General features: G+C 42.5%; 1 long non-coding RNA gene across 2 annotated transcripts; it reads left to right on the forward strand.

Moving 5' to 3' along the window:
* Positions 1-1,179: 1,179 nt before the first annotated feature.
* Positions 1,180-13,523, forward strand: LOC127487911 (uncharacterized). Of its 2 annotated transcripts, none has more exons than XR_016229657.1 (3): positions 1,180-1,637; positions 2,855-2,937; positions 13,346-13,523. It is a non-coding gene; the product is annotated as an uncharacterized LOC127487911 (long non-coding RNA). The 2 variants fall into 2 exon arrangements; XR_007915183.3 differs by lacking the exon at positions 13,346-13,523 and adding an exon at positions 4,540-6,314.
* Positions 13,524-22,404: the final 8,881 nt, after the last annotated feature.

The raw sequence follows: 22,404 nt of genomic DNA on the forward strand, positions 1-22,404 counted from the left end.
GAAGTGTTCAGTAAACAGGGTAGTTCATATCTTTTCTACATTGCACCATCTCCAGTGGATGCTTGAAACCATGGATAGTACTGAATTGATAGGTACAAGAATCTTTTTCTGTAGGTTCTGTAGTGTTGCCACACAGAACCAGAGTCATTCATTCTATGTTTTGCATCCTAGTATCTCCTTTGCATCACTACTTTAGGAATTTGCAGACATTGTGAAGCAAGTGTTACTTAACACAAGCACTGTGATACTGAGATAGTTGATCTGCACCCAAGGCTGCATCTTAGTGACTGATGTACAGGTACAGGTAGCATCTGTAGCATGGCTCTGTTGAGAAAAGGGATGATTCACGTTCTGAGAGGGAAGAGGTAGAACGGTGAGAAATTTCATCATGCTGCACACAATTCAGAACTTGTGAATCATTTCTTTCTGGAATTTTCCATTTATTATCTTCAGATGATGGTTGACCATACATAACTGAAGCTTCAGAGAGTGAAAGTTCTGATAAGGGGGAACTCTGGGAATATCCGTTCTTGTCCCTTCAATATTGAAAGCGAATTCCTGGCAGAGACATCAATTCAACTGGGTGTTTAATCAAAAGAACTAGTGTTCCACAGAACACAGTTTGAAAATCCTTACCATGCAGTTAATTTTGTAAGTCAGTATAACTGGATCATGGTGCCCAGGTATTTGGTGAAATGTTATTCTGAATGTCTCTTTGAGTTCTTTTTATTAGTTTGTTTTTTAAATACTATGAGCATCTAATTTGGTGGACTTGAGTGGAAAAAAGTGCTCTCCATTTTGTGGATGGGTGTCACTCAATCAGATGAAACCCTGAGTAGAACAAAGACTGACCTCCACAAGGAAGAAGGAATCACGCCAGCTGAAGCCTTGGGACTAGGAACCAGACCTTCCTTGGATCTGCAGCTTGCCAGCCCATCCTGTAAAATTCAGATTCAACAAGTCTGCACAATCCATGAGCTGACTGTTTAAAACAAACCTGTCTAGACTTGTGTATACACAGCCTATTGGTTCTGTTTCTCCCGGGAACCCTGCCTAGTTTGCCTTTTTTTCTAGATAACATTTGAGGAGGCGATTAGACTAAAGAGAGTTAGGAGGACATGAAGAAGATGATTGTGGGGAGCAATCCGGACTAGACTAAGTTACTCGAATTAAGACTTATTCTATGCATCTGCTCTCCCACAATGTGGCGTTGGGAGAGAAGTAAACAGCTTCCGCACAGCTGCCTCCAGTTCAACTGATAAACTGTAGGACTTGCTCCTGATTGGAGGAGAGCAGCGTACTCAGCGTGTGGGCAGCCGAGTTGGGATTGGCGGAGGAGGACTATAAAGGAGGAGAGAGACGGCATGCACCAGGAACATCTATGGGGAACATCTAGCTGAAGGAACACCTGTGCAGCCCCCGAGAAAAGCCGGCTGGCGGTGTGCCGCTCCCCTGCGGAAGTGGGGAATGCGGCCAGGGGGAACCGCCCTTCCACGGAGGTGGAAGGGATAATAGCCAACCCGGGAAGAACCAGCAGCAAACCCGGGGAGGGCCGAGCAGACGAAAGAACAGCGCAGGGTCCTGTGTCGTTCCTCCACGAAGAGGGGGAGCGACAATGATGGAAGAGGAAAGTGTGGGTAAGGAAATTGTTTCTTGGTGCCAAGCAGTCTTTATATCACTTGTCATTCATTTCTGAAAATAATTATATTTGGCCACTGTCAACTGTACACACATCTCTTCTGTTGAGACTGTCCTTTGTTTTACATGTTAATTAGAACAAAAAGATGAAAAGACAATTGTCATTGTCTTTGAACCTAAGCTGTGGCAGGAATTGTGTGTGTGTGTGTGTGTGTGTGTGTGTATGAGAGAGAGAGAGAGAGAGAGAGAGAGAGAGAGAAATTTTAATAAATCCAGAAGGGAGATAGGGAAGGCAGCAGGGAAGTGAAAGAAAGTTGTAAGTTTCATATTTCCAACTTGAAAACCATTGTGGGAAGTATCAATGTCCTTCAAAGGACAAAAAAAAAATAACAAAACACAAACTTGAAAGAGCTCAGGATATGAAAACGAGAGGGCGTGATGAGCTGTTGAGTGGAGAAGCTCAGCACATACAGCGCCCTGGGGAAGGGTGGATAAACAGAGGGAGACAGGAGGCTTCCCTTCCGGGCGCCACAGCAGGGCTGAGACCAGGCTCCGCTCCTGGGGCAGGAGGTTCACGCAGCTTTTCCTTCTGAAAACTTGTGAGGTGGCAGGCAGCTGTCCATCCAGGTCTATTGGGGAGCCACATGTGGAAAGAAAGATAAGCTACAAAAGCACTTTTCAGTGGATCTACAAGGGTGGCTTAGGGGAGAAACCTGAAGGAAGACATTAAGGAATTCCTGGAAAAAGGCAGGAGTGGTGTTGCAAATTAACTGGAAATCCTGGAGGATGGAGACACAAATAAAAACACTGGGAGGTGGCTGGAATATTTTGGAAGCAAACTTCGCATAAAGGAGGTGCTATGGAGTTGTCGCTAGAGTCAAAAGGAGAAATTCTGCTTAAATCTCAAGGTGAATGCCATGTCCAAGGGGCAGCTTAGGGACCTTTTAAGTTAGTTGACTTATATTGAGATGTGATCCCCATGCCCATATTAACAATGTAAGGCAATGGAGGCAAGTATGAAAGATGGCAGTACTGTAACTCAGGAGAGAGTAATGGTTTTGGAGTATATTTCAAAGAATGCTGACATGCTTCGATGAAATTATACATCAACCTGGAAAAAAAAGTGGAAGTGTAATAAAAATGAGTGGTGACAATCTTTCTGAACTCCCCCAAACCATCTAATTCTATGAATAAAATGCATCCTTATTGATTTTAGAATCCTGGTATTCCCATGCACACAAAAAGGCGGAACAATTGGAGAGCAGGCATGAATACCAAGAGGCTAAACCTGTCGCAAGGGTGAGTTAACACTGGAAGGAAAAAAAAGTAATCCAGTTTTTCTGTGCTTACTGATATTTAACATTTTTAAATCTCAAAGTTGCACTGACATTTTATTTTTGAAGCAGCAGAGGTGAATTCAGACTTAGAACACAGAGGTGGAAGACGGCTCTTCCACATTTGGGCTAGTTTCAAATAGAAAAACACAAGAGTAGGGATGGCCAAGGAAAATCTGTGTTGGGGGGCATGCTTTATGCTGAAGCATCTAGACCAGCACAGGGATGTAATCTACCTTTGTAGACTGGGCAGGAGCATGCGCAACCTGTCCCGGGAGACCCCTTCCTTCTCATTAAAGGTCCTGTGCCAGTGATATCCATAAAATGTGTTTGCTTCAGGGATGAGGAGAGAGCCGCTTCCTGCCTGGTGTAGACATTGCTAGACTGTTACCCCTGGCATACACTGTGCCACAGTTTTAATTAAAGCATTTGAATGCTGGCAGGTCAGTGTTGTTAGAAGGGATGTCTGATTAATTGCTTACTTCTTTGTCACAGCTATAAATGGGATGTCGTGAGGGTACATGTTAGAATCCAAACAAATGGACTCTGGAGCAATCAGCTCCTTTCACTTCCAGTGTGAGATAGCACAACAGCCAAAATTGCACTGGTCATCAAATGATCCCATTTAAAGATGCTATAGGTTAAAACTGCTCCCTCGTGATGGATGGTGGGCCAGGACAACCCTTGATATGCCTGCCACCAGCCCCAAGGTACAGGCACCATTCAGCAGGTAAGAACTCTGTTCCCAGCCAGCCAAATTAATAAATGTGCAAATTAAAAAGGATGTCAGAGCACTAAAGAAACATCTGCTAACCAAAGTAAAAAAGTAATGATGATGATGATAAATAGAGAGAGACAAAAGGGACTTCTGCTTCAGGCAAATTTCCATCCAGCTGCACCCTTCTGTAAGGAGCAATCAAAATTACCCAGGAGAATCCCCACTGGTGAGGCATTCAGAATTCTATCTCTCGGCATCCAGGTGATAGACTTTCCGACTATTGACACCTGAGAAATATATGACCAGACACCAGCAACTGTGCCCATTCGCTTTGGTTCAGGGTATCTCAAATGTAGCATTCTTGACATTTGCAGTCATATGTTTTTTGTTGTGGTGGTGGCTGTCCAGTGCTTAATAGGATGTTAAACCAAACCTCTGTTTCTTATGTACTAGACATTTGCATCCCTATCAGTCTTTACATTAAAAAAAAAAAATCATCATTAGGCATTGTCACATGTCTCTTGGGAGGTAGAATTGACCCTGGTTAGGGAATACAACCCTAGATCAACTTGCTAATACATAGTGTGTCCCATTGTCATATGTAGTACAGGACAAACAGCATTTATAGCGGTGCAAAGGCAGGACTAGCTCGTCAAGGATTTATTTGCAATATTTCTGCATGGGAAGCAATCAGAGTTGAATCGCATCTTGTGAATCATACATTACATGTGATAGTTGACAAATTCTCATAAGGAATTCAGAACATCCACCTTTTAGAAATTCAGGATCCTTTGCATATTAGTACACAGTCTCCTATTTGTAATACTTTCTCTATATTCCCTTCTGCAGGAAATTTGGAACAGGAGTCATGATTTTCGCAGTACAATGCACAGTTTTGGTTTTCATGAAGCAATCCATCAATGATGTTTTTCAAGACTTACGGGATGAAAAAAATATGTAGTTGAACACTGAAAGCATTCTAAGGTCTTGCCCATGAACTTCCTGTTTAGAAACCATGCAGTAATTGCTAATTGTAATTGTGTTCCAAATCTCTGCAACCAGCTGTCTGTGTTTTCTGCTGTTGTTCAAGAAACAGGTGAAGTCAATACTAATTTTTGAAATTTACACAAGTCACCTGGGGAGATTCAATGTTGATTATTTACCATGACAGTTTGCTTTACCTATGTATTCATTTCTTAGAAAATGGATTTTCTTATATCACATTGCTCATAACAGCACAAGTTAGAATTGATATGTGATGATAAGACCATTACTTCACAAAACTAAAGAGGGCAAAGTGGACAGCAATGATAGACAAATGTTTGGGACGTTATAAATGTTTCATTTCGCACTAACAAATCAGTCCTTGGCCATTATTTCTATTTATAAGGGCTAAGTCTATTAGTCAAATAAATGTACCACAATATTTTTACAAAAATATACAAGTAGGGGCTGGTGCTGTGGTGCAGTAGGTTAATCTTCCACCTGTGGTGCTGGCTTTCCAGTAGGCTCCAGTTCTAGTCCTGGCTGTTCCTCCTCCAGCTTCTGCTCTGGCCTGGGAAAGCAGTGAAAGATGGCCCAAGTGCTTGGGCCCCTGTACTTGAGTGGGAAACCCGGAAGAAGTTACTGGCTCCTGGCTTTGAATCAGCACAGCTCCAGCAGTTGTGGCCAACTGGGAAGTGAACCAGCAGATAGAAGACCTTTCTCTCTGTCTCACCCTCTTACTGTCTGTAACTCTATCTTGCAAATAAATAAAATCTTAAAATATATATATATGACAAGAACATTAAAAGACTCCTTCGTATAGTCTTCTATCCATTTCCAGCTTATTAAAATATTGAACATTAAGAATACTTCTGAAATATTTATTTGAAAGCCAAAATGACAGTAAAATAGAGTTAGAAGGCACACATGTGCACGCATGCGTGAGATAGAGATAGATAAAGAGAGAGACAATTTTCATCCACTGGCTTACTTTTCATATGGCCACAACACACAGGTCTAGGCCAGGCTAGAGCAGGAGCCAGGCACTCCATCCTGGTCTCACTCGTGGGCTCCAGGGAACCAAGTATTTTGGCCAGCTTCCACTTGCTTTCCAGGTACATTAGCAGGAAGCCAGATCAGTGTGGAGCAGCCAGGACTCAAACAAGGCATGCTGATACGGTATGCCAGTGTCACAAGAGGTAGCTTAATCTGCTGCAACATAACATCCACCCCAAGAAGAAAATAGATGGGTTAACAACCATGGTGAAGCTGGCATTGTGGAATAGTGGGTTAAGCTGCTACCTGCAATGCTGGCCTCCCATATGGGTGCCAGTCTGAGACTCAGCTGGTCCACTTCTGATCCAGCTCCCTGCTAATGTGCCTAGGAAAGGAGCAGAGGATAGTCCAGGTACTTGGGCCCCTGACGCCCACTTGAGAGACCCGGAAGAGGCTCCTGACCCAGCATCAGCCATTGCGCCATTTGGGGAATGAATCAATGGACAGCAAACCTCCCTCTTTCTCTGTCTCTCCCTCTCTCTAAGTCTCTGTAAGACCTCTCTCTCTCTGTAACTCTGACTTTCCAATAAATAAAATAAATTTTTAAGAAAATAAATAAAAATAAAAACCATGGTGAGGGACTGGAGTTGTGGTAAAGCAATTAGGCTGTTGCTTGGAATGCTCACATCCCACACTGGAGTGCCAGAATTCAAGTCCTACCTCTGCTTTCCTACTAATGCATTCTTGGAGGCAGTAGATTCAAGCTCAAGTACTTAGGTCCCTGTCACCCACATGGGAGACCTGAATGGAGTTCCTAGTTTCTGGCTTCATCTAGGCCCAGCCCTTGCTATTGTGGGCATTTGAGAACTGAGGCAGCAGATGGAAAATAGATGAAAGATCTCTCTCTCTCTCTCTCTCTCTCTCTGTCTTTCTCTCCCTACCCCAATCTTTCAAACAAAGCAGACAAACAAAAAAAGCCATGAAAAATGGACACAACAATTCAGATTCAGTCCCCTCGTCCTCACTCCTCTGGCCACACATAAGTAGTTTCAGTAGAAGTCATACTTTAGAAGACTGTAAAACTTAATCAGAGCCTCACAAATCAGAGATTTCCTTCTGCAAAAACAGTCCCTCTCCATCGATATGAAATCATTGGTGAAACATATTATATTTTCTGGTTGGATGTAAATATCCACTGTGGATGTCTCGCAGCATATGAAAAAAATCCCCTGATAAAATATGGTACTTACCATACCCATTACAATATGCTTAATCTGATCCCTTGTGTGACCAGTATCATAGCACTCTTTCCTCCCACTTGGCTTAGGGGGTTTTATCCCAACACTTCTCATTTAACTGAACTATCTCAAATTTATCTTATAAGCTGATAGGAAAAACAGCAGATGAAAAGATATGTCAAGGTCCATAATATTTGCAGGCTAACCTCTTGTTCCAGATCAATTGAGCAGTCTACAGAAATTTGCACAAGATTTGAGTAAGCAGCCAGACTTCAGGATATTTGCCCAGTTGCAATCTTGTAGTCTTTTTTAATTCATCCAGCCTTAACAGAAACCAGATAGTTCTTCCATGTTGGATTAGAAAGTAGTGAAGGATGCCAATGTATTTATTAGTAAAATTCTGAGGACCCTTTGTATAGTATAGGGATATTAAAATTATACTCATTTTTAAAAGTGTACTGTGCATAGATACATTGAATATTCATCCATGCATATGAGTGTACATTCAGCTGCAAGATCATAACAATCTGGTAGAAATTACTATTCAAAGTGACTACTGAGGGAATCAAAGAGTCATCAGAACTTGAAAGCACCTTGGAAGATCACCTAGGAAATTTCCCCTTTCTTTTCAAAGGGAGAAAAGAACTATCTCCTACTTTTAGAGAGGTTCCCTAGAGAGGAGAACCAACAGGCCTCCAGATCGTCTCAGTGGCCTGGATGATTTGCAGCTGTCGTAACCTAGGACCTCTCCTAGGACACTCATCCCCTTGTGAAGATGCAGGGAAATGCAAGTCTTCTGTGGCTACTGTTGAATACTATTTGTTGTAAAATAAGTACACAGTTAAAAAGCATGTGCCTTGATTGGCTGTATGCCATTACTGAGTATCCAGAGAGCTGGGCTTTGCAAAGAGCTGGGAAACAGCTGTAGAGATGAGGGTCAGTGACCATGTAACCTTCTATCATGCCAACTGGCCAAGAAAACCATTTTTTTGTCTACTGCAATTAAATGATGATGTGAAGCTAAAAGAAAGGTATACTTTTCAGTAAATGGATCCCAGGTCAGATACATGACTTAGGACAGTACGTTGCAACCACAACATCTAATTTGATAGAATGTTCTGCCAAGGGAAAAAAAAATGCACAGCGCTCAAGAACAGGTAGCACGTAGCTCACAGTAAAACAACAAAAGGGACAATGAATGCAAGGATAGCTGCTTGGGGATTATTAAAATATATAAATTAGAAGACTGGGAAATGAATAGACCTATAGATGAATCATGGACATTTTAAAGCATATGGAAATTATGCTTTTTAGGTAGCTGTGTGACCATATTTTTTGACATGGGTTGCTGTCTTAGCCAGTTTTTTTAAAAAAATTCTGTAATATCTAAATTTGGGCATTTTATAAAGAAAAGAGGTTTATTAAACTCACAGTTTTGGATGATGGAATTGCAGACAGCACGGTGTTGGTTCTCATGAGGTGTCCTCTGGCTACGAAGCATCATGGTGGTGGCATCACATTGGTGGGACCATGTGCAAGAGAGAGAGATAGACAATATGACAAGAGAGAAAGCCAGAGAGTGGCTGGGGTCCTATAGCATCTATGTTAATCCCTTTCTATGGCAGTGTCCCTAATAACCTAATGACCCCGAAGTAGCTCCCACCTCTCAAACATCCCACTGCTTCTTAACATCACCACACTGGGGACCAAGCTTCCAGACATGAACCCTTGGGGAAGACATCCAAGTCATATTCAAACCATAGCAGGTGGCCAACTGAATGTGTTGGAAGGAAATCTGAGTCAATGTGTGAATACTTGAGATTGGGCTCTTGCACAATTTTGTGACTTTAAGCAAGTTCTTTTTACCACTCAGCTTCTATCTCAGTGTACTGAACTATGTGAAGCCAGCACTTTCTATCTGCTCTTAGTCCCTTCCTGCCTTGCACTGGGCGTGTCTGACTCAGAATGAATGTGCAATCATTAAAAACAGCTGTAGAACAGGCTGTACATCAAAATCCTATCAGTGAAAATCAGGCCTGCAGTGGTGAACAACCAACTAATTTTTAAAAATTCATATGCAGGAATGTATTATAACCTGAATCTCCAAGCACTGTGTTTGGGTAATGTTGATTTATTAGTACAGTAGAATTCCACTAATTAGCACTAATGACAGGGGAACCCATTATGGATTATAGAATTTTGCAAATTAGTGAGTACATGAATAAACAATAAAAACCAGGAGTCCTGCACTGCAAAGTGTCCTTTTCTACTTATTTTGACAGGAAAGTATTTAATGTTGATTATTTATGATAATTCCTCATCATCCGTTGCTAATGTTGGATTTTGTTAAAAGAGGCATTTGTGAGGATTAATGGGATAATGCTTATAAAGCATTTGGGCAAAAGGAGCAACACAACTGCAAACCATTAGAAGGATGGTACCTGATGAAGTCATAGAGACAGAGCAAGAAAGCTGAAGTTTTAGATGAGAAGTGCAGGAGGAAGTTGGATTTTTTTTTTTTTTTTTGGTAGGGGGAAGTTATTGGAATTGTGAACTTACTAGAGAATGAGTAATGCTATGACTCTTGAGTGACTCTCACATGTCTCAAAAAGCAGATCTCAGCCTGTATTTTCTGTCTAGGTCTCCAGGTGATTATATGCATTATGTTAGCTACGATGAATGCCCTAATTTTTTGGTGACACCATCTAGCAATAATTTATGTACTAAAATGTTTAATAGACATGAAATTCAGAAATTGAAATGGCACAAGGACATTATTTAAATTCTGTCTTCCTCTGGGTTGGGATATTTGATATTTCATATGTATTCATGGGAAATCTTAAGTGTGAGGACAGTGCCCAGAGTTGGGCCACATGAAGATTTAGTCTTGGGAATGATGGATCTTGTAAGAAGTCATGAGTTAGTGACCATGAGTTAGGACTTGGTATGATAAGGTGTGAATAAACACCAAAGCTGCAAGGGAGTTATTCTGCTAACTAAAGAGGTAAAAAAGCATGCAATTAGGAGCAAAATTTCAGGTTGCATAGGTCAGGAAATTGGTTTTGAAAGCATGTTGTGGTAGGCTACAAAATTTTGCATCTCTGTTAGTAAATACTAATAGATGGTGATAATGCTGCTCATAATGAAACATTGCTACAAAAGTCATTCAAGGCCGGCGCCGAGGCTCACTAGGCTAATCCTCCACCTGTGGCGCCGGCACCCCGGGTTCTAGTCCTGGTCGGGGCGCCGGATTCTGTCCTGGTTGCTCCTCTTCCAGTCCAGCTCTCTGCTGTGGCCCGGGAGTGCAGTGGAGGATGGCCTAGGTGCTTGGGCCCTGCACCCGCATGGGAGACCAGGAGAAGTACCTGGCTCCTGGCTTTGGATTGGTGCAGTGCGCCGGCCACGATGCGACGGCCATATTGGCCACTTGGGGGTGAACCAACAGAAAAAGGAAGACCTTTCTCTCTGTCTCTCTCTCTCACTGTCTAACTCTGCCTGTGCAAAAAAAAAAAAAAAAAAAAAAAAAGTCATTCAAACGTAGCTTGGCTATGATCACCTCTGTTTGCTTCCTATGCATTCACTGGCATTAGGTGCCACTTACCTACCAGTGGATGATGAAAGCACTACTTCTCACAGCATGTAGAACCAAGCTCATATCACATTTAGGCCTTTTATGAAGACAACAGATACGCACATCTCTCTGTTCGTTCATAAGCTGGTATTTTGCAAGTTTACCAGCTAGCAGTTTTGATTATCCAGAGGGTAAAGAAGCGAGAAAATATTCAGTTGGGCATTAATGAAGGGATGAGAATCAATACTGAGAACAAAGACTCCAGGGACTAGAAGATTATCTTTCCTTTTTGTTGTTTCTAACAGGACAGAATGCTTCCCAGAAAGCAGAGAGGGAAGTTGGGTATTCAAATAGATGCATGAAAACGTATTTTAAAATCGCTCACTGGGGACTGGCTTTGTGGCACAGTGGGTTTAAGCTGCCATCTGCAATGCTGGAATCGCATGAGTGCTGGTTTCAGTCCCAGCTGTTCCACTTCTAACTTAGCTTCTTGCTAATGCACCTGGGAAAGCAGCAAAAAATGACCTAAGAGCTTGGGTCCCTGCCACCCATGTAAGAGATCTGGATGGAGTTCCAGCTCCTGGGTTCAACCATGCCTGGTCCCAGCCTTGTGGCCATTTGTGGAGTAAATCTAGCAGATGGAAGACGCTCTCTCTTTCTCTGTCTCTCTCCCTCTATCTCTTTAACTGTCCCTTTCAAATAAAAGAAATCTTTTAAAAAAGTTATCCATTGGTACTTGAACATACAGTTTAGGTAACCGTTAGATCTAAAAATCCCAGTGAAAATCCTGAATTCTTTTATGGCTTTTATTATGATTTTCATTGTATGGCTTCACATTTTAAGTGGTTTTCCACATACACACACACACACACACCACATGCACACAGAGCTGTGAAGAGCCCCAGGTTTTTGCATTTCCATACCTCCTGTTGCTCGTTCTAGGGAACGAGAGGGCTTGGCTCCACTCCATGTCTACTCTGACTCTTAAATGAGAATTTCTTTTGATGATGTATGTAACTTTGTTCTAACTCAGTTTTAATAAGGATATTGATTTGCCAAAATTTTTGCTTCTTTGATGTGTTAAAAAATCACCAAAAATATCAAGATATAAAATATAATTAATACTATGCAGAAGGTTAGTTGCATAGATATGTACCTGAAAATCATGCTTGGGCTCTCATTTACTTTCTAAACTAACCAACCAACCAATAGTCATAGAAATAAAAAAGGATATTAAAAATCATATACGGTTATAGTGTTTTTTAATAAATCAAAGCAGTTATTCAGCAAAAGTATATGACTTCAGCATTTTTAGGTCCAAAACATTAATTGCTAATATGCATAAAATGTAAATATTAGATATCAACTATTTTTCCAGCTGTCTATCCTAAAAATTATAAATTATTTTTTTTTAAACTAAGCTTAATGATAAATGGGAACATGTGACCATGGATCCCAAATCCAGCTATATTTAACTCATTAAAGACTTACCAACGATTTTTGCTGCATGTTCTGTGTCTGTTTAATGTACTCTCCCCCAAGAAATTAGAACAAGAATAAATGGAATCAAAATCCTAAGGGTGTTAATTGAGTCTGATACCAAGGGTTTATGAATGTTAGATAGCATTGGAAAATGGAAGAATTAATTTTTCATCCTTAATATATTTGTTTCTTGGGCCAATTGCATTTCCTCTCAAACCATTAGTTCTCAACAAAGTACCTTCTCTATCAATTGATAGAGAAGAACACTGCCTCAAAATCTGCAGAGAACTAAAAATAATTTATTAAATTTCACTCATGACTGTGAATGATACATATCTAGAAAAAGAAATTCTGTATTTCCATCATATGAGCATTTTCTGTTTTTTTTTTTTTGTTTGTTTGTTTTTTTTTTTTTTTTTTTTGAGAGAGAGATAGAGGGCTTCTATCTGCTGGTTTCCTCCTTAAACGTCCACAATGTCTGGTGCTTTACCAGGGCTGAAGCCAGGAGCCAGGAATGCCATCCAGGTTGCTCATGGGTGGCAATTATCCAATGACTTGTGTGTCCCAGAGTCTGCATGAGCAGGAAGCTGGAGTCAGGAACTGGAGCTGGGCATTGAAACCAGGTGCTCTGAGAGGGGATGTTGTGATCTAACCACTAGCTAAATGCTTGCTTCTGCTGGGCATTTTGAAGGAGATTACTGCTGGGCCAATGTTTCTGCTTCAGTGTTTTGCTGTAATATTGCTACCTGTGACTTCAACTGGACCCAAAGTTCTAAAAGATTCTAATATGATTCAGTGTTGCCAAAACATGGCATACTGTCTTAAGTGGGAAACCTGGAAACATCAGGAGACTTCACATATGTACACACACATGCTTACAATCAGGGAGCACACAAATAGATACACACACACCAGGAGGCATCATATAGGGGAGGTATTTACATGTGCCATGTGGTAGACACGGATCGAGAGCATACTGGGAATGTGGAGGTCAGGAACTTCACCTCTCCATGTACCTGATTACTTATCTGGAATCTTCCTCCCTAGCCACACTCTTCTCTGGAGTGCTTTGAGCCCAGTTCTCAGATTTGAGGAATTACATATTTGAGCAACACTTGAGCTGCCAAAATAATTGAGTTTCTTCTTTTTCAGGTGTACTTTTCTGTGTGAGCACCAAAAAGTGAATTATGATTGCACAGAGTTTTTGGCCTTTTGAAACCTACCACTGTAAAACCAAACACTCATTTTACTGGGGAGCTGCCAGTGTGCTGAAAGCATGAGTACTGTTTAATTGCAATGTGAATGTTTTGGAATAGGTTAACACATTCAGGAACCCTTGACTATGAAGTTGTTTTTTGTTTGCTTGTTTGTTTTTCTCTTGCAGTGCACAGAGAATGGACGAAGCCATGCTTAAGTTGGTTTTTCAGGCCATGCACTTTTGTTGTTAAGCAAAAGTGAAGGTCCCATGTGAAGAAAGTATACTGTTTTCAACCATGGAGATTGTTGAATGATGAGCGCCTTTACATCTCTCCTCACTTGAGGACCACACTGGAATAACATAATCTCAGGTAGCTCCCTTTTTACTTTCTTTTATTCTAATCCATGTACTTATTTAGGAATCAGATAGACAGAGAGCACCCACCAGCTGCTTCACTCCCCAAATGTTCCAAATGGCTGGGTCCGAGCCAGGCCAAAGACAGGAGCCAGGAGTGCAATCCAGGTCTTCCACATAGGTGAGAGGAGTCCAATTTCTTGAGCCTTCCACACTTCCTCTCTGTCTGTATTGGCAGGAAGCTAGAGTCAGGAGCCAAAGCAGGGAACAGAACCATGGTACACTGACGTGGGACATGGGCATTCTAACCACCAGGCTAAATGCCCACTCCCACTGTTGTAATTATTCTCCAGGTTGCTGTTGGGAGCTTTTGCTGGTTGGTTTCCCAGGCCAATAATAAGGAAGGACAGCTTCTCTGTGAATAACAGAGTTTACAATGATTCTAGATAAAGATTTTTTTTTTATCAAATGTTTTCAGAAGAAAAAGAGGAAGTAGAAGGGAGACCTTGAAAATCCTTCAGCTTCTTTGCCTTGCTTTTTGGAGGAAAAACCAGATAGAAGACCATTTATTTTACAGGCACTTGATCATCGCTCTCTCTTCCCCTCCAAGAGTTGGAATAGATTTCCCAGGGCAGTAGTGATAACTGAAGATAAGGTTAAAAATGTATGCCTACTACTTAAAGTTATACTTAGGAAATCCAAGTTTATTTTGTTGCTCATTCATTCCTACCCAAACATGTCAAAAGGGCAAAAGAATGAAAATAATTGTCCCATGTAGGTTTTTAACAGGTTTGTTAATAACAGTACCCATGCAGAAACAATATCTGTAACTTCTACACATGAATAGGTGGCTTTACTTATGGAATGTGTTCTTGAGTCCCTGAATTTTGGATCATATTTTAAGTGCACCTCAGGATTTTTAAAGTGATTCTGTATTCATACGTTTTTTAGGTGAAAATACCTCTGCTGAGTTAATATTCGCTAGTTCATATTTTACTACATCTGACTTTTCACACATTATGGTTTTAAAGCAGGGCCCACCTGTCTTGAACCCTCGCAGCTTCTCAGGTATCAAGCCTGGAGGAGGCTGCTCCACATACCTGGGAGAGGTGGGAAACATCTGGCCCATTCCCTCAGCTTCCCATGGATATTTTCCAATTTTCTTCTCCTACTGAGACTTCCCCACACAGACACTCACAGAGATCAATCCACTTCCCTCTCTTTGCACAGTATACGCACACTTTTATTTGTCCTCTGCCCTTCTTGTATTGGTTATCTCTGATTCCTGAGTTAAATAAAATTCCCTACTCCAGGTAGAATGGCTATTATCAAAAAGAGAAACAATAACAAATGCTAGTGAGGAGGTAGAAGAAGGGGAAACCTCACACACTGTTGGTAGAAATACAAATGAATACATCCACCATAGAGAACAGTGTTTGCAGGATCCTCAGAAAACTAAAACTGGATCCACCATATGCCTAGCTAACTCACTTCTGGATGTCTATCTTCAGAAAATGAAATCAATATAAGAAAGCAATACTGGAACTCCCATGATCATTGCAGAACTGTTCACAACTGGTACAATAAGGAGTCAACCCTTGATGTCCATCAACGGATGAATGACTAAAAATTATGTGTTGTGTATACACAGGGGAATATGGCTCAGCCTTGAAAACCAATAAAAATCCTAACATTTGCATCAAAATTGATGGAAGTGGAGATGATTATATGAAGTGAAATAAGCCAGCCACAGAGACAAATGCAGTATGTTCCCTCTCCCATGTGTAAATTAACAACAGAAAGTGGATCTGAACTTAAAATTGTGGTTACTAGAGACCGGGAAGATGGGGAGAAGAAAAGAGAGAGGTTGCATCCATGGCACCACCACACAGCTGGAAGTAATAGGTTCCAGTGTCACACAGCACAGTGGGGTGAATGTGGATCACAATGCAGGATTCCATAGAACTGTGGAAGACCTGGCATGCTCCAAATACAGAGGAACGGTGGGGAGGTAGGGATGCTGACTAATGTGATCAGTCTCTGCTGTGTGCACGTGTTGAAATACTGCATGATGTTCCCTAACACGTCACAAATATTATATGTGAATCAAAATTATTAAAAATAAAGAAAAGAATAAAAAAAGACTTCTTTTATGAACAAGGATTTTGTTTCATCCCTACTTCAGAGTGATGCCACTGGAGCTGGTGGTTAGCAAGTTCTTTTTTTTCTTTTTTTTTTTTTTGACAGGCAGAGTGGACAGTGAGAGAGAGAGAGAGAGAGAGAGAGAGAGAAAGGTCTTCCTTTGCCGTTGGTTCACTCCCCAATGGCCCCTGCGGCCAGCGCACCGTGCTGATCCGAAGCCAGGAGCGAGGTGCTTCTCCTGGTCTCCTGTGCAGGTGCAGGGCCCAAGCACTTGGGCCATCCTCCACTGCACTCCCGGGCCACAGCAGAGAGCTGGACTGGAAAAGGAGCAACCGGGACAGAATCCGGTGCCCTGACCGGGACTAGAATCCAGTGTGCCAGCAAGGATTAGCCTATTGAGCTGTGGTGCCAGCCGCAAGTTCTTAAATTGTTCGAATATTATTGCTTCCCAGCCCCCAAAATAGTCTTTGCTTAAACCCATAGGTTTCTAACTGATTAGAAGGGATCCTCGGATGAAGCCTGATTAGCTTACGTGTTTCATGTAATTCCCTTTAAAAATATTTTCTCTGCTTCTAAAATGTGGTTCTTTCATCTTTGACCGTTCAGACTCACAGGCCAAATGCGTTCTAGTGGAGAAAATAATGTCAGAGGCCCCACACAGGCCTGCCAGGCCACTCCTCACTGCTCTCCTTTTAATTTTTACAGGGCAGGCTTCAACCCCTTTTAGACACCAAAGAGGTTAATCAAACCTAAGAATGTGCCCTCAGCCACAGGGCAGATCTCCTGGCTACAATCCGAGGTTCAAACCACAGACAACTGTGAAATGCTCTTTTCTCATCAGAAAATTCCCCTGGAGTGAACTTTTTTTGCACATCAAATACTTCTGTCCAACAAAACCTATCTAGAAAGGAAATTTCTCTTGGATTTCTCTGACAATGGTCTTTTTTTCCCCAGTGGTGTCTGACCAGGGTTATGAGGCCTAGGACTAGAACTCCCAGCAAGGGTTTTCTTTGCTTACCACTGGGAATAGCTAAGTTTTCTGGTATTTTCCAGACATTCTTGATGGGTATCGAGTGTGTTGGAGCCTGCAGCACACACTGATGAGTCTTCCTGCTGCAGGTGGCAGGGGCATCTCTGCAGGCACCTCCCCCAGTCACCAGCCCAATTGCTGTGTAAAAGCAGCAACCTCAGGGACCCTGCAGTGCAAGGCCATGCATAGAACAGGCCTGGCAGCACTGGGGACATTTATTTGCTCCTATGGTAGTTGATCTGTAGTGTTTGTGGGTGGCAAGAACTGAGAGGGGGAGTGAAGACCCAGTGGCTTCCACTATCCAAGTTCATAAACTGCAACCCATTTCTGCCGATGTTTGATTGGGCTGTGATAAAAAGTGTGCCATTGACTGAATGGCTTAAAAAGCAAACATATATTTGTGACAGCTGTAGAAGCTGGAAGTCTGAGATCTCATGTCTTTGAGGGCTCGCTTCCTGGTTTGCTGGTGACGCCTTCCTTGCTGCATCCTTACAGGACCAAGGAAGCCGACGCTAATTCTATCAAGAGTACGCATGACCTAACTACAGCACAAGGCTCAACCTAACCTCAGCACCCTGGGGGTTAGGATTTCAATATATTGACCTTAGAGCAACACAAATATTCAGTCTGTAGCACTCAACCCATAAATTCTACCCTTGACCCCCTCAACGTAGTTTTTTTTTTTTTTTTTAGCAATGATCTACCTACATATATGAACCTTTGATATATTCCTCTTGAGAAAACAGCTATCTCGACAGAAAACCTGACTTGGCACCAAAAAATTGCTCAGAGGTGGGGGTTTGACATAATGATCAAGATACCACCTGGGATGCCTGTATCCCATATCAGAGTGCCTGCTCTGCTTCTGATTCCAGTTCCCTGCTATTGTATATTCTGGAAGGTAGCAGATGCTGACTCAAGTAGTTGGCTCCCTACCACCCTCATGGGAGGCTAGGATTCAGTTTTGGACCGCTGGATTTGGCCTGGCCCAGCCCTGGCTGTCATGAGCATTTGGGGGAGTGCACCGTCAAGTTCTTCCTCTGCCTTTCTCTTACCTCTCTGTGACTCTTCCTTTCAAATAAAATATTGTGTTTTTAAAATGCTGTCCACAGTCATGTTTTATCACCTCTTCTTCAGCACTTATCATAAAGTGAATTCCTCCCTTCTTGAATATGATCAGCACAATGCCAGTGCAGAGAACAAAAGGCTGCAGGTAGTGGGAGTTAAGTACTACCTCTGGTAACAGGGCAGGTGCTACTCTTATTCCCACTCTACAGAGGGCTGTGGATGAACACAGGTCCAGAGCAGAAAATGAACCTACCTAGGAATTTCCAGCTTTGAGTGATGGAACATGGATTTGGTCCAGCTCTCTCACCACTCTGTCTGCTGGACAGTGCTACCTTTAGAGTCCCCCAGCACTGGCCAAAGAAACATTCCTACAACATGTCACTCAAGAACCTGTTATTTGTACACCATTTACAGGACATGCAAGGGACACACATGTTGAGTGGGACAATTCTTGCCTCTCAGGAGCTATATTCAGATGAGAGGAAAATACCCAAACAATGGAAACACAGGGCAGGGTTTAGTAAGTGCCAATGAGTGATAACCACATAAATAATGACTTAAAACAGTGATGTGTCCTCACAGAGAAAAAGTATGGCAAGATTGCTTGTGAGAAAAATTCCGAAAGGCAATCAGAATTTTGAGAGGGGAGCCTGGGTAATGGAATTCAGACAGAGGGAGCTGCATAGGAAAGAACAGAGGCACTGGAAACATTGATGAGTTGCCTTTTTGACTCCATAGGTTCTGCATTCACAGATGGAATCAACAGCACATTGAAAAAAACTGCACTGAACATGAAAACTTCTTCTTGTCATAATTGCTTGAATAATACAGCTTAACAAGTGTTTATAAGTCATATAGGGAGGATACAAAGCATACAAGAGGATGTGGTTGTGCATAGGTTCTATGGAAATATTATGCATCTGAAGCTTGCGAGTCTTCAAAATATGGTATCCAGGAGGACTCACAGAACTAATCTCCCCCATACCAAACAGTAATGGTATTTTGTGTGTGTGTGTGTGTGTGTGCTGTAGAATGGAATTTAAGCAAAGAAGATGGCAGTGTAGCTAGAAGGATAGAATGAGGTCTGGACTGGGTGGACCCTTAATACCCAGCTAGGATGAAACTGAGGATCTGAGACAAGAAGGGAAGGTAGAAGTGCAGGAGGTTTTGAGGTTGAATCTCAATATTTGGCAATGGTTTGGATGTGGGAGAGTGGCAAGTGTGGTCACTGGATGCCTGGGGGACTGTGATGGAAGAAATGAAAGAAGCAGCAGTAGATTCTGGTTTGTCAGTGTGGTTGTGATCTGTTGAAGTTGACTCTTAATAGGGTATCTGTGAGGCTGCGCTGTGGTCTGAAGCGCCGACATCCCATATGGGTGTCGGTCAATTCCCGGCTGCTCCATTTCCAATCCAGCTTTCTCTCTGCTATGGCCTGGGAAAGCAGTAGAAGATGGCCCAAGTCCTTGGGCCCCTGCACCCACATGGGAGACCCGGAAGAAGCTCCTGGCTCCTGGCTTCGGATTGGTGCAGCTCTGACTATTGCGGTCAGTTGGGGAGTGAACCAGCAGATGGAAGACTTCTCTCTCTCTCTCTCTCTCTCTCTCTCTGTGCCTCTCCTGTCTGTGTAACTCTGACTTTCAAATAAAAATAAATAAATCTTTTAAAAAAAAAACAGGATATCTGTGTGAGGGGGTCCAGCATTTGGTGGAATGTGGATGGGGTTTTTGAAGATATGCTGGCCCTGAGAGAAGACTTTTCCTTTGGGAATCCATTGTCTAAGACTGAGATTGACAGCCTGGGAGAGAGTCTGTATTGGATGAGTATAGATTATGTCACCAAGGCAAAAAATGATGTTGAGCAGCAGGCATTTGAGAATGAGCTATTTTTCCTGAACTCCTGTATCCAGCCATTTTCTGTCTCCATTAAAAAATATCAGAGGACGAGTAAGGAGAAGAGGCTTTCTTAGCTCATAGTTATGGAGTTTCAAGGGCAGGACAACAGCGTCTGCTCAGCTCTGGTAAGGGCCTCATAGCTGTCTCACATGTGGTGAATATCATGGTCGGAGTGCATGCCAGGGTGAGAGACAGCATGATGAAACAGAAGCTAGAGGGATTCAAGGGTCAACTGATTCTTTTCACAATAGCCTGCTATTTGGGGAATTAGCCAAGGAAATTAACCAAGGACACACAAGAATTAGGTTACTGTTTCTGAGAGTTGCACCCTCAATGGCCTAACCACCTTCTAGTAAGCTTCACCTCCTAATGATTTCAGAATCTGAACACATCCACAGTGGGGACCAAACTTCCAGAACATTAACTTTTGGGGGACATAAATCCACAGACTCCCCAAACAATGCAATTACCCTAAATTCTCTCTCTGGGAGTTTCATAACCAACGAAGATTGACTCATCACTGGGCATGAGAAGCTATTTCCACATCAAAACAGACATCATCATAAAACCATAGTATCTCCTGTTTATTCACCTAATGTTTCATTTATTTTTTCCTTAAAGTCATGAATTTTCCTGTAAATGTCATTCTTTCTCCAGTCTTCCCCTATTAGAATGGCAAATAAGTCCCCAATTCTAGTCACTGCCAGCATTAGTTTTCTGTGAACTCTGTACATGTACATGAATAAGAACAACGACCTCAAAGACTGAATATAAGAATATTGAAGGAAATTTAAACATGGATTTATTATACTTGTTTGAAAGGCAAAGACAGAGAGACAGAGAGAGAGAGAGAGAGAGAGAGAGAAAGGTTGACTGATTTGACTGATTCCACTTCTATCCTCTGGCTCATGCTCCAAATCCCCACAACTGCTGGGGTTTGGCCAGGCTGAAGCTGGGAATTAGAAACTCAGTACTAGTGCCCCATATTGCTGGCAGGTACCTAAGTACTTGAGCCATCACCTTTTGCCAGGAGAAGCTGGAATAGCACGTAGAGCCAAGATTTAAACCCCTGACACTCCAAAAAAACTACTGTGTGAGCATTCCCAGTGCTGTCTTAAGTACCGCACCAAACACCCATCCCAGGATGTTTTTTCTCTTGATGATATCATCATTTAATGAAATAGAGGAGGACTGAGACCAGAATCTTTGAGAACACTCATAGAGAGTTGTTCAGAAGAAAAAACTTGGAGAATGATGGAGTGGTTAGAAACAGAGGCAGAGACTCAGGGGGGTGCAGGGAATGAAGCATTTTATGGTGCATGGACAGAATACTGGCAGATATCACAGGAAGGTTGGAGGGACTCCTATTGTGTAGTCCTTATTATTCACTACATTGCTCCACGCTTGTAGAACATCATCTCATTTAATCCCAATAGCAATGTGGCCCCAAAGAGGGGCCATATCCTTACTTTTCAGGTTTAGAGAGGGCGGATTACCTTGCTGAGGTCATTCCATTGTGGGGGAAAGAGCCTAGCTGAGATTCTGGGGTGTCTGGGTGAACACCCTTGCCTTTGTGTTAGATATTATGTTGTCTGTTTCTCCAAACCAGAGGAAAATTGTAAAAACTGTACACAATTTCTAGATAACCTTTTTTTCCTAGGACAGGGATCAGACATCTATGGCTAGTGAGACAAATCTGGCTCACTGCTATTACAATAAACAAAGCTTTATTGACACACAGCCATGCCCATTCCTCCATGTATTATTGGTGGCTACTTGCTCAATACAACTACAGAGTTGAATGGTCATGAAGGAGACACATAAAGTATATAAGTTGACTGTCGGCCTTTCCCAGAAACTTTGCTGACCCATGCCTAACTTACAAAGTTATATAAAAATTATGGATTATGAATGCTAATTCTGTTTAACATAATTCTCCAAGATGGTCAAATAGCGGTGCCTGGTATTTGTCTCTTTCTCCATAGAGAAGGAGCAACATAACAAGCAGAAAACTTAATTCTAAGGGGAATGCCCAATGGAGAGCAGCACTGGAGCTCTGGAAGAGAGATTGGGGGATGTCTGAGGACACAGACACCTGGAATGGCAAGACACATAGAGGAACTTAGCACATGGGCATCCACGACCCTAGCCCCGCAACCAGGGGATTCCCTATTGCAGGACCCAGCAGACCCCATCTCCACAGATGCTGGATATTTGCAACCTTAGTTACAGAAAGAATTCTCTGTTGTCACAAGTTTGGAACCCAGAAACGTGAGTTACCTGGAAGACACACGGTAGCTTTGTTTCACAGAAGGAACTCACATGGCCTGCTCCTCAACTTCCAGAGTGCAGATTGAAGTAGTATGACATAACCTGGAGAAAACAGTAACTGTTGGGATCCAAATTGCCCAAGAGGACAGAAGCGTCTGACTAGATTCATCTGTGAGGCCCCACCTACATTCTATCATATTAGAAAAAGGACTACAGTCAGGCTGGTGCCATGGCTCACTTGGCTAATCCTCTGCCTGTGGTGCCGGCACCCCGGGTTCTAGTCCTGGTTGGGGTGCCAGGTACTAGTCCCGGTTGCTTCTCTTCCAGTCCAGCTCTTTGCTGTGGACCGGGAGGGCAGCGGAGGATGGCCCAAGTCCTTGGGCCCTGCACCCGCATGGGAGACCGGGAGGAAGTACCCGGCTCCTGGCTTCAGATCAGCATAGTGCCGGCCGTAGCGGCCATTAGGGGAGTGAACCAATGGAAGGAAG

The sequence above is a fragment of the Oryctolagus cuniculus genome, chromosome 2 (assembly GCF_051225735.1).
Source record: "Oryctolagus cuniculus isolate XC-2025 breed Fujian yellow rabbit chromosome 2, ASM5122573v1, whole genome shotgun sequence".
Lineage (NCBI taxonomy): Eukaryota > Metazoa > Chordata > Mammalia > Lagomorpha > Leporidae > Oryctolagus > Oryctolagus cuniculus.